The sequence below is a fragment of the Pristiophorus japonicus genome, chromosome 14 (genome assembly GCF_044704955.1).
Source record: "Pristiophorus japonicus isolate sPriJap1 chromosome 14, sPriJap1.hap1, whole genome shotgun sequence".
NCBI classification, from domain to species: Eukaryota; Metazoa; Chordata; class Chondrichthyes; family Pristiophoridae; genus Pristiophorus; species Pristiophorus japonicus.
Window position 1 is genome coordinate 49928867 of NC_091990.1, and position 12360 is coordinate 49941226.

Sequence of the window (12360 nt, forward strand, 5' to 3'; positions counted from 1 at the left end):
CTTCTTGGGGACCACTACTCGATTGCCCCACAGAAGGCAGTCTGCCTGTATAGACATTTCATCTTTGTGCCGCTGGAACGGCTTTATCTCTTCCTGCATTTCCACTGGGACAGTGGTCCAGCTCCCGTGAAGCACACAGCTTTTGACTTGAGATAATAAGGGGTCCTGGCTTGTCCAGGTTTTGATCTGCCGGGGAGTGACGGGTGATTGCTCACTCTAAAATGCTTCCATAACCATGGCCAGACCTGCGAGCTGCGCCATTTCCACCCCTGTGGTGGGCAATGGCAGCCTACTGAGAGCTTCGCGCAGTTTTCTGTGCCTGGCCTGTGGCGGATGGCTTGGTTGTATGCGGACAATGTGAGCGCCCATCTCTGGATGCGGGCCGATGCTTTGGTATTTATCCCTTTCCTCTCGGAAAACAGGGATATAAGTGGCTTATGGTCAGTTTCCAATTCGAATTTTAGCCCAAACAGGTATTGATGCATTTTCTTTACCCCATAGACACACGCTAACGCTTCTTTTTCAATCATGCTGTAGGCTCTCTCGGCCTTAGACAGACTCCTGATGCATAAGCAACCGGTTGCAGTGCTATGTTTGTAATCTTCACATAACTGTAACCTTTATGTAACAACACTGTACCCTGAGAAATGCACACCTTGACCACAGCGGATGAACTTGTGGGAGACACTCCTCACCTGGTCATCCAGGTATATAAAGAGAGGTCCCACACAGGGTCTTCACTTCTTGGTCCTGTGAATAAAGGTACAGGTCACAGAGTGACCTTGTCTCCAGTATGTGCCTCGTGTTGATTTGCTGTAGTGTGTAAGGACACAACATTTGGCGACAAGAAACGGGAATCAACGACTCAAGAGAATGGCCACCGGTAGCACGGAGGAACGGTACTGTGTTGGTGAGGACTGGGACGATTTTGTTGAGATGCTCCAGCAGAGCTTTGTCATGAAGGATTGGCTGGGAGCGGCAGCGGCTGACAAGCGAAGGACGCTTCTACTGACCAGCTGTGGACCGAAGACGTATGCGCTGATGAAAGACCTGCTCGCACCCGAGAAGCCAGCGGACAAGACCTTCGAGGAGCTCAGCAAACTGATCGGTGAGCACCTCAAACCGGCGAGTAGTAAACACATGGCCCAACACCGATTCTATACGCACCGACGTCGGGAAGGGCAGAGCATACCGGACTTCGTTGCGGCCCGTCGGCGCTTGGCCAGCCTCTGTAAGTTCATAGACGCCTGCAGGGGGGAGATGTTATGGGATTTCTTCATTGAGGGCATTGCTCATGCCGGAATTTTTAGGAAGCTAATTAAGACCAAGGACTTGACCTTGGAAGCAGCGGCGTTGATGGCTCAAACCTTCATGGCGGGGGAGGAGGAAACCAAGATCATACACGCGCGCAACTCTGCTCCCAACGTGGCGATGGAGCAGGGAGTTAACATGGCAAACGCAACTCAGAACCCCTCAGGCAGGCAAGGGCAAGTCGACACCAACCAGGCAGTAACAGACTCTAGGGTGGGTCCTCAACAGAGACAATGGCAGGTTGAATGGACATTTACACCATCACAAGGGACAATACGTCCCGGAATGGGAGCATTGACACCCACAAATCGAGTGCTCAAGAGCAATCAGAGACAATCAGAGAGGAATGCCTGGTAATAGCTCTTTTGTTCACTACAATCTCAGCTCATGCTGGAGCTGTGGGGGCAAACATGCTGTGAATACCTGCCGGTTTCAACAATCCATCTGTAGAAATTGTCATTTCAATGGACATTTGGCCAGAATGTGCAGGAAGCCCGCAGCAAGGCTGGTTTACGAAGTGGATGAATCACAAGAGGGGTCTGCAAGGCAGGTGTATGCCTGGGACACAGCAATGGACGCTGAAGTTCAGCGGGTTCAAGTGGCAAACATCCACAGCTCATACACAAAAACGCCACCTATGATGATGAGAGTATTGTTAAACGGCATCCCGGTACGCATGGAGCTGGACACAGGAGCCAGCCAGTCACTTATGAGTGTCCAACAATTCGAGAAACTGTGGCCACTCAGAGCTAGCAGACCCAAACTAGAACGCATTGACACGCAATTATGGACGTACACCAAAGAGATCATCCCAGTGCTAGGCAGTGCAATGTTGGTGGTCATACATAATGGATCTCAGAACCGGCTGCCACTCTGGATAGTCCCGGGAAATGGTCCCGTGCTTTTGGGGAGGAGCTGGCTAGCCGAGATGAACTGGAAATGAGGGGATGTGCATGCCATTTCATCTGTGGAGCGAAGTTCATGCTCACAGGTCCTACAAAAGTTGGAGTCATTATTTCAACCTGGCATCGGGACTTTCAAAGGAACCAAAGTAGTGATACGCATCACCCCGGACGCCACACCAGTGCACCACAAAGCCAGAGCTGTGCCGGTTGCTAAGAGAGGGCATAATTTTGCCCATTGAATTCAGCGATTGGGCAAGCCCCATCATCCCTGTCCTAAAAATGGATGGCTCGGTCAGGATCTGTGGCGACTACAAGGCCACCATCAACCGAGTGTCCCTTCAGGACCAATACCCACTTCCGAGAGTGGAGGATCTTCTTGTCACGCTGGCAGGCGGCAAGCTGTTCACCAAGTTGGACCTCACTTCGGCCTACATGACCCAGGAACTGCCGAAGAATTCAAGCTACTGACTACCATCACCACGCACAAGGGGCTGTTTGTCTACAACAGGTGTCCATTTGGCATTCGTTCAGAAGCCGCCATCTTTCAGAGGAACATGGAAAGCCTGCTCAAATCCATCCCCGGAACAATCGTATTTCAGGACGACATCCTTATCACGGGTCGAGACACCGAGGAACACTTCCACAACCTGGAGGAGGTGCGACGCCGACTGGACCAGGTAGGCCTGCGACTAAAGAAGTCCAAGTGTGTGTTTTTGTCCCCAGAGGTCGAGTTTTTGGGCAGGAGGGTTGCCACAGATGGGATCCGGCCGACCGAATCCAAAACGGAAGCAATCCGTCACGCACCCAGGTCCAGCAACACATCAGAGTTGCGTTCATTTCTGGGACTATTGAACTATTTCGGGAATTTTCTGCCGAACTTAAGTACATTGCTGGAGCAGCTACACTTCCTCCTACGTAAGGGTTGCAATTGGTTTTGGGGGGACTGTCAGGAACGGGCTTTCAATCAGGCGCGGATCCTGCTTTGTTCTAATGAGTTATTGACCCTGTACGACCCCTGTAAAAAATTGGTTTTGACATGCGATGCATCATTCTATGGGGTTGGGTGCGTGTTGCAGCAGAGTAATGATGAGAGCCAACTCCAACCTGTGGCTTATGCCTCCAGGTCGCTCTCCCAAGCAGAAAGGGAGTATGGGATGGTTGAAAAGGAAGCACTCGCATGTGTCTACGGGGTGAAAAAGATACACCAGTACCTTTTTGGCAGAAGGTCCCGACCGCACTCGCTCATGGGAGTCCCGCCAGCGGAACTACTCATGAAACGTACACTAAAAACGCGGCTGTCCCTCATTCATCCAGTCTTGTCAGACATTGTGGAGGTCAAGCACCAGTCCCAAAATGAGTGCCACGACCGTAACTCAAAGGGGAGATGGATAGAAATCGATGACCCTGTATTTGTTCTTAATCACGTTTTGGGGCCCAAGTGGCTCGAGGGTACTGTAATTGGTAAAGAGGGGAATAGGGTCATAATGGTCAGACTCAACAATGGGCAGATATGCCACAAGCATCTGGACCAAGTAAAAAAAAGGTTCAGCATGGACACTGAGGGACCTGAGGAAAATCATGAGATGCTGCCCACACCACTGCCAGCGAACGAGCAACAAGAACCGTCAGCAGCACGCACAGTGCCTGCGGACAGCTCGGACGAGCGGGAAACACCAGAGGTGACAAAGATGCATGCCAAGGCTCAACAACCAGAGCCCCAACTGCAGCGCTCCACGAGAGAGCATCGACCGCCTGAAAGACTTAATCTTTGACCCAAAGACGTTGGGAGGAGGTGATGTCATGTTTGTAACCCTCACATAACTGTAACCTTTATACTGTATACACCTGAGAAATGCAAACCTTGACCACAAGGGGTGAACTTGTGGGAGACACTCCTCACCTGGTCATCCAGATATATAAAAGGAGGTCCCATGCAGGGTCATCACTTCTTGGTCCTGTGAATAAAGATACAGGTCACAGAGTGACCTTGTCTCTAATATGTGACTTGTGTTGATTTGCTGTAGTGTGTAAGGACACAACATGCAGTTTCCCAAAATCATTAGCTTGTTGCAATACACACCCAACGCCATATGACGACACATCACATGCTCGTACCAAACACTTATATGGATCATACAACACAAGCAATTTGTTTGAGCATAACAATTTTCTTGCTTTTACAAAGGCATTTTCCTGGCTTTTGCCCAAACCCATTCGCCTCCTTTTCGTAGTAAGACATGTAGTGGTTCTAGCAGGGTGCTGAGACCCGGTAAGAAGTTACCAAAGTAGCTCAAGAGTCCCAGAAACGACCGCAGCTCCGTCACGTTCTGTGGCCTTGGTGCATTCTTGATTGCCTCCATCTTCGTGTTGGTGGGCCTGATGTCGTCCGCTGTAATCCTCCTTCCCAACAACTCCACTTCAGGCGCCAGGAAAACACACTTCGAGCGTTTTAACCTAAGCCCCTTGCGGTTGAACCAACTAAGAACCTCCTCCAGGTTCTGCAGATGCTCAACTGTGTTCCGACTTGTGACCAAGATGTCGTCCTGGAAGACCACGGTGTGTGGGACTGACTTCAGTAAACTTTCCATGTTTCTCTGGAATATTGCCGCCGCTGATCGGATTCCAAACGGGCATCTGTTAGAAACAAATAGACATTTGTGCGTGTTGATGCAGGTGAGGGCCTTCAATGATTCTTCCAGTTCCTGTGTCATGTAAGCTGAGGTCAGATCCAGCTTCATGAATGTCATTCCTCACACTAGCATTGCAAAGAGGTCGTCGGCTTTTGGAAGTTGGTATTGGTCCTGCAGGGAGAAACGATTGATAGTTACTTTGTAATCACCACAGATTCTGATGGTGCCGTCTCCCTTGAGGACTGGGACAATAGGACTGACCCACTCGCTGAACTCAATCGATGAGATGATGCCCTCTCTTTGTAGCCGGTCGAGCTCGATTTCTACCCTTTCTCTCATCATGTACGGTACTGCTCTCGCCTTGTGATGGATGGGTCACGCCTCTGGAATTGGGTGGATCTGCACTTTTGCTCCTTGGAATTTCCCGAGGCCTGGTTTGAACAGCGAAGGAAATTTGTTTAAGATCTCTGCACACAAAGTGTCATCAGCGGGCGATAGCACTCGGATGTCGTCCAGTTCCAGTGCATCTTTCCCAGCCAGCTCCTGCCGAGCTGTGTGGGACTATCGCCCGGTACCACCCAGATTGGTAGCTTGTGCACTGCTCCATTGTAGGAGACCTTTATGGTAGCACTGCCGATTACAGGAATCAATTCTTTCATGTAAGTTCTTAGTTTCGTGCGAATTGGAGTTAGGACTGGCCTTGAGGCCTTGTTGCACCACAACCTTTCGAAAGTCTTTTTGCCCATGATGGACTGGCTCGCGCCCGTGTCCAGCTCCATTGACACCGGGAGTCCATTTAGTTCAACCTTCAGCATTATCGGAGGACAATTCGTGGTGAATGTGTGCACCCCATGTGCCTCTGCCTTCTCTATCAGAGGTTCTGTTTCATCGTGATCCTCCGTGGATCTGTCCTCCTCTGCAACATGGTGGTTTGCATGTTCAGCAGGCCTAGCAGCTCGCCTGCACACTCGTTGGAGGTGTCCCATTGTTCCACAGCACTTGCAAATGTATCCTTTGAATCGGCATGAATGGAAACGAGGATTACCCCCCGCAGCGCTAACAAGGTGTTAATGGCCTTGCATTCATCACCCTTGATGGTGGACTCTGAGACATCTCCGGAGTGTAGCTGCAGGTATGTTTGACCTGCCCTGTCCGTTATGATTCGGAAACAATATCACTTTGTTCACAGTACTTGTAACAGCACTTGTGTGCTGAGAGATTTGCTTAGTATTCTCACTGGTGGCAATGAACGCCTGGGGTATCACTATGGCCTTACTCAAGGTTGGGATCTGTACAGTCTAAAGTTTGCGAAGTATGGTTTCATGGCCAATGCCAAGTATGAAAAAGTCTCTGGAGCATGTGCTCCAAATGTCCTTCAAATTCGTAATGTCCTGCAAGGCGTCTTAGCTCGGCGACATAACTCACCACTTCCTGGCCTTCAGATCTTTTGTAGGTGTAGAACCGATACCTCGCCATCAGAACGCTTTCCTTTGGCTTCAAATGCTCTCGGAGCAGTGTGCACAAATCGTCGTATGATTTCTCCATGGGTTTCGCTGGAGTGAGCAGATTCTTCATGAGGCCATACGTTGGTGACCCACAGATGGTGAGGAGGATCGCTCTATTTTGGTAGCGCTCTCTTCCGCATCTAGCTCATTGGCCACGAAGTATTGGTCGAGTCGCTCCACAAAAGTTTCCCAATCATCTCCCTCTGAGAATTTCTCCAGGATGCCCACTGTTTCTGCACCTTTGGGTTCGCTATCTGTATCTCGTTGCCAGTTGTAGTATATGGAGAAAGAGTCAGACTGAACACTGTGAGCTCAAAGTAAAGTATGACCTTAGTCTTTTTTGCCGGTCTCCAGAGTGCCTCTCCAACCTGTGAAGCACTCTTAAATACCTGTGCTCCCAAGGGATTATGAGATCCCTTGGGACTCCGTGAAATGAGCCCTCTGGTGGCTGTACAGAGTATATACAAGTCCAGATACATAACATATAGCATGCAGGTACAGCAAGTGATCAGGAAGGCCAATGGAATCTTGGCCTTTATTACAAAGGGGATGGAGTATAAAAGCAGGGAAGTCTTGCTACAGTTATACAGGGTATTGGTGAGGCCACACCTGGAATATTGCATGCAGTTTTGGTTTCCATATTTACAAAAGGATATACTTGCATTGGAGGCAGTTCAGAGAAGGTTCATGAGGTTAATTCTGGAGATGAGAGGGTTGACTTATGAGGAAAGGTTGAGTAGGTTGGGCCTCTACTCATTGGAATTCAGAAGAATGAGAGGTAATCTTATCGAAATATATAAGATTATGAGGGGGCTTGACAAGGTGGATGCAGAGAAGATGTTTCCACTGATAGGGAAGACTAGAACTAGGGGGCATGATCTTAGAATAAGGGGCTGCCCATTCACAACTGAGATGAGGAGAAATTTCTTCTCTCAGAGGGTTGTAAATCTGTGGAATTCGCTGCCTCAGAGAGCTGTGGAAACTGGAACATTGAATAAGTTTAAGGCAGAGATAGACAGCTTCATAAACGATGAGGGGATAAGGATCAGATAATGATCGGATCAGCCATGGTGACGTATTAAATGGCGGAGCAGGCTCGAGGGGCCGTATGGCGTACTCCTGCTCGTATTTCTTATGTTTCTTCTGTAAAAGTCTAATGAAGCTAGCGCTGTTCGTTCATCACTCACAGCAAAATCTGGCCCATTCCCTCCACAAATGATAGAAAACAACATGCTGACAGACACAGTATATTGCATAGATACATGGGAACCAGAGTAGAACATTCAGCCCCTCAAGCGTTTTTGACCATTCTATTAAATTATGGTTGATCTGTACCTCAAACCCATTTACTCACCTTTGCTCCATATCACTGGATACCCTTACCTGAAATCAATCTATTAACTTCAGTCTTGAACGTTTCAATTAAACCAGCATCCACAGCTCTTGGAGCGTGCGAGTTCCAGATTCCCATTTCCCTTTGTGTGAAGAAGTGCTTCCTGATTTCACTTCTGAATGGCCCAGCTCAAAGTTTAAAATTGTGCTCCCTTGTTCGGGATTTTCCCACCAGAGGAAATAGTTTCTCTGTATCTACGCTATCGAATCCCTTTATCATTTAAACACTTCAGTTGGATCACAGTTCAACCTGCTAAACACACAAAGGGACATTAACCAAGTTTATATTGGTTTAGGTTTCATGCCGTGAACTGCTAACTATTTTATTAAACAACAGACATAATACAGAAACAAAAGGGATCAATCAAAATAATTCATACAGTAATAATGCGCTTGATTTTTCACCAGTATTTTAAAACCGTTTCAAAACACTAAAGTTCATAAGGCTTCAATAATTCTTATTATCCAGGACTGCAAATCCATGAATGAAAGCTTTTTACATAAAGTAGACAATCCACCATGCCTCCCAGTTGCCTCTACCCTGTGTAGTAATAATACAGCAAGAAGGGAATTAAATATCATGCAGCCCTCAGCTAACTTGGAAACATCTCTTGGCTCAGTGGCAGGAAGCAAAGGGTAATGGTCGACGGGTGTTTTTGTGACTGGAAGACTGTTTTCAGTAGGGTTCCCCAGGGCTCAGTGCTAGATCCCTTGCTTTTTGTGGTATTTATCAACGATTTAGACTTCAATGTAGGGAACATGATTAAGAAGTTTGTAGATGATACAAAAATTGGCCGTGTGGTTGATAGTGAGGAAGAAAGCTTCAGACTGTGGGAAGATATCAATGGACTGGTCAGGTGGGCAGAAAAGTGGTAAATGGAATTCAATCCGGAGAAGTGTGAGGTAATACATTTGGGGTGGGCTAAAAAGGCAAGGAATACACAATAAATGTTAGGATACTGAGAAGTGTAGAGGAACAGAGGGACCTTGGAGTGCATGTCCATAAATCCCTGAAAGTAGCAGGACAAGTAGATAAGGTGGTTAAGAAGGCATACAACATATTTTCCTTTATTAGCAGAGGCATAGAATATAAGAGCAGGGAGTTTATACATGAACTATATAAAACACTAGTTAGGCCACAGCTGGAGTACTATTTACAATTCTAGTCACCACATTACAGGAAAGATGTGATTACACTAGAGAGGGTGAAGAGGAGATTTACGAGGATGTTGCCAGGACTGGATAATTTTAGATATGAGGTCAGATTAGATAGGCTGGGGTTGTTTTCTTTGGAGCAGAGGAGCTGTGGGGAAAGTTAATTAGGGTGTATAAAATTATAAGGGGCCTAGATAGAGTGGATAGGAAGTATCTATTTCCATGAACAGAGGGGTCTATAACCAGGGGGCATAGATTTAAAGTAATTGGTAGAAGGATTAGAAGAGAGTTGAGGTGAATTTTTTTTTCACTGACTGAAAGGATGGTAGAGGCAGAAACCCTCATTATATCCTCATCACTAAAAACTTAGATATGCACTTGAAGTGCCATAACCGACAGGGCTACGGACCAAGAGCTGGAAAGTTGGATTAGTCTGGATAGCACTTTTTCGGCCAGCACAGACACAATGGGCCAAAGGGCATTCCTATGTGATGTAAATCTCTACGTTTCTAGGACTCTATGGGCCTGAATTTGATCAACCTACCGCCGGTTGCCGCCGAGTTTTCTCGAAAAAAGTCCTCCCGCCCGAGATTTATCAGAGCAGTCCTCCGCTCCTGCAGGAGAAAAACCGCCGGCCGGAAGCAGGTCTTACTTGGACGGAAGGTATAAAGACCTGCAAGAAAAGGCTTTTTTCCCCCCATTTTTTTCCCCAAACTTCCGCCCAAAGTGCAGTCATAATCTTAACGGTCTTAACGGTAAATGGCCAGAACTTAGGTTTGATCAAATTCAGGCCCTATGATTTTTCCTTTCTGACGTCAAGCAAAAACAAAGGAAAGATAAAGATTTCAAAGTGCACCAGGACAGCCTCGCAGAATCTGGGAAAACAATTCGCACAGCTTCAGGATAGGATCAACAAGGATCTTCTCCAGGATTACCTTGAAGTGAAGATTGATCTCCTGGACGCTGCTGTGAGCAACCCAGGAGTAAAATCATAGTGGCAGATTTTTATTCAAATTCTTTGAAGTGTTGCTCCCATTTTCTTGGACAGCAGGTGCTGATAATGGTTCTGCTGTTGCCATTTACACCTCCTTTAGTCACATCTTTTGTTTCTTTACTTGTCCCATTACTGCCCCGTTTTTGCCTTACACCAACATCCCTTTTGTCATTTAATCTCTCTTGCCCTCCACCCTATCACAGACAGTATCTTTTGTTCTTTTCTGCCCTCCCCATCTTTTCCTGTCTCTGTTCTTGCTTTAAAAACTGTTGTATTTCTAACATCTTACAGTTCTGATTAAAGGACAACCGGAAACGTTGGGGCAGAAATTCAGCCTCCCGAAAAGGCCTCTTACCGTCAGAAAGCAGCGACCATGCGATGGAGTCGAATGGCTGCCCCCACTTCTGTCCCACTACTGCCGACCCCTCCAAAGTGTGTCATCAAAGCGCACACCGCTGATCTCCCGCACCTCCATCAAAATTCATCTAGAAAATTCTTCGGGCCGCCACGTGGTGCCCCCGACAGCTTTTTGTGTTGGAGCACTGTGTTCGGAGAGTGTGCGACAGGGCTGTGCAGTGGTTTTTCAAGGGGAGGGCACGCTGCTGCGCCCGCCATTTTATTTATTTTTTGTCAGCCGACTACCAGGTCAGGCCGACAATTATGCCCCCCGGGTTCGGCCGGGCCACCAACAGGCAGCCTGGCACCCCCTGTTGGGTGGCAGGCTACTGGCCCGGCCAAAAACCCCCTAGTAGCCCAGTGGACCTAACTAAAATAATGGCAGAGCACGCAATGGCTCTCCCCTTTGAATGAAGGGGAGAGACATGGTGACGCATACGCGTCATGACATCATCTGTGCCAGGGTGATGACTGGCAGCGGCGGAGACTCCGTCCCCCCTCCACTTCCGCTCTTCTAGAGTGCTCACCGCTGCACTAACAACCGTATTATGACCGACTTCCAGTCCGCTAGAAAGAAAAAGCCAAAGAGCGGAATTTCGTGCAAGAGGCCACCTCATCCATCGCAGTGGGAAAAACACTTCAACAGCGGCAAGAGGGATCCGTTTCGGGCGGACCTGAATTTCTGCTCCGTTAATTCTGTTTTTCTCTCTCCACAGATGCTGCCTGACCTGCTGAGTATATCCAGGTTTTTCTGTTTTTATTTCAGATTTCCAATATCCGCAGTATTTTACATTTGTTAACTTGATGGGAGGCTGTCTAGAGGAAATGGACATAAACAAATGATGAATCTTTTTACTTTGAGAGCTCCAGTTCATTTTGTGTATTCTGCACCTTCCTTCCGACAGAGAAACACAGCCAGGCACCTAGAAAACAGGCACAGTGGATCATTTTAAAACAGTCAAAATATTGGCAAGTTATGATCTACCGTAAGGTATTTACCATATAATGTTTCTTATAACCGGTTACAGGACTGACTCGCAGGTCTGTCTCAAAAAAATAATTTGTTGTTTGGTGAGAGAACTCTGCAGATTAGAACATGCTTTTAAGTTTCAGACTACAGGTTAAAAGCACCCAGCATTAAGCGATCAACAAAAGATGCCGAGTAGATTATATATATATATATATATATATATATAAAATCATACAGATGTGTGTGTATATTTATATATTATATAGTATATATAATACATTCATGATGTATAATAAATCACATATCATATACACACATATCCGCCCACACACAAAATTTCACACACATAGATCTCACGTAGTGTGATGAATTGGATAATATTCTGTTTTATAAGGAGAGAAGGGTTAAACCAAAAAATGCACAATGTATTATTTTGCTACTAATGTGGAGCTGTGATAATTTAAGGCTACAAAGTATTATAGTTTTTCAATCAATAAGAATGTAATAATTTGTAATAATTCAGCAAAAGGACTGTACAGGGTAAGATCAATCTGATTACAATTGATCTTCAGGGTGGAAGTGCAAACACAGGATGAATTATCTGGCATTTTTTAAGTACAATTGTTAAGATTATTTTTCAAGTCATAGCCCACAGATGTCTGCCTGTTTTATGAATAAGCTATGTTGTGTCAGGGAGGAGTTTCTATATACATTCTGTCATTTCTTAAAGATTGGAAATAAGCTACAAGAAAGTTAACTGAAATAAATTTTCCTATCATTAAGTGTGGCAGAGAAGTGTACATTTACCATTTTCATTATATTTAATATATGGATAGACAGTGATCCAAGGAGAGAGATAGATTTCACTCATTTCTTTCAGATGATTCAATTGAGAATAAATAGAAATATGCAATGTGTTCATTTAAAGGTGTAAAAGATCTAATGATATGCTCACAAAAGTAATGTTAACTTAAAACTGCTTTGCAATGGAACTATGGTTAAGGTATTGTTGGATACATTACACACTGGATATACATTTTATTGAAATATGGTTTTATACAGTGTAGCTAATAATGGATAACACATTGTAGATGTACAATTG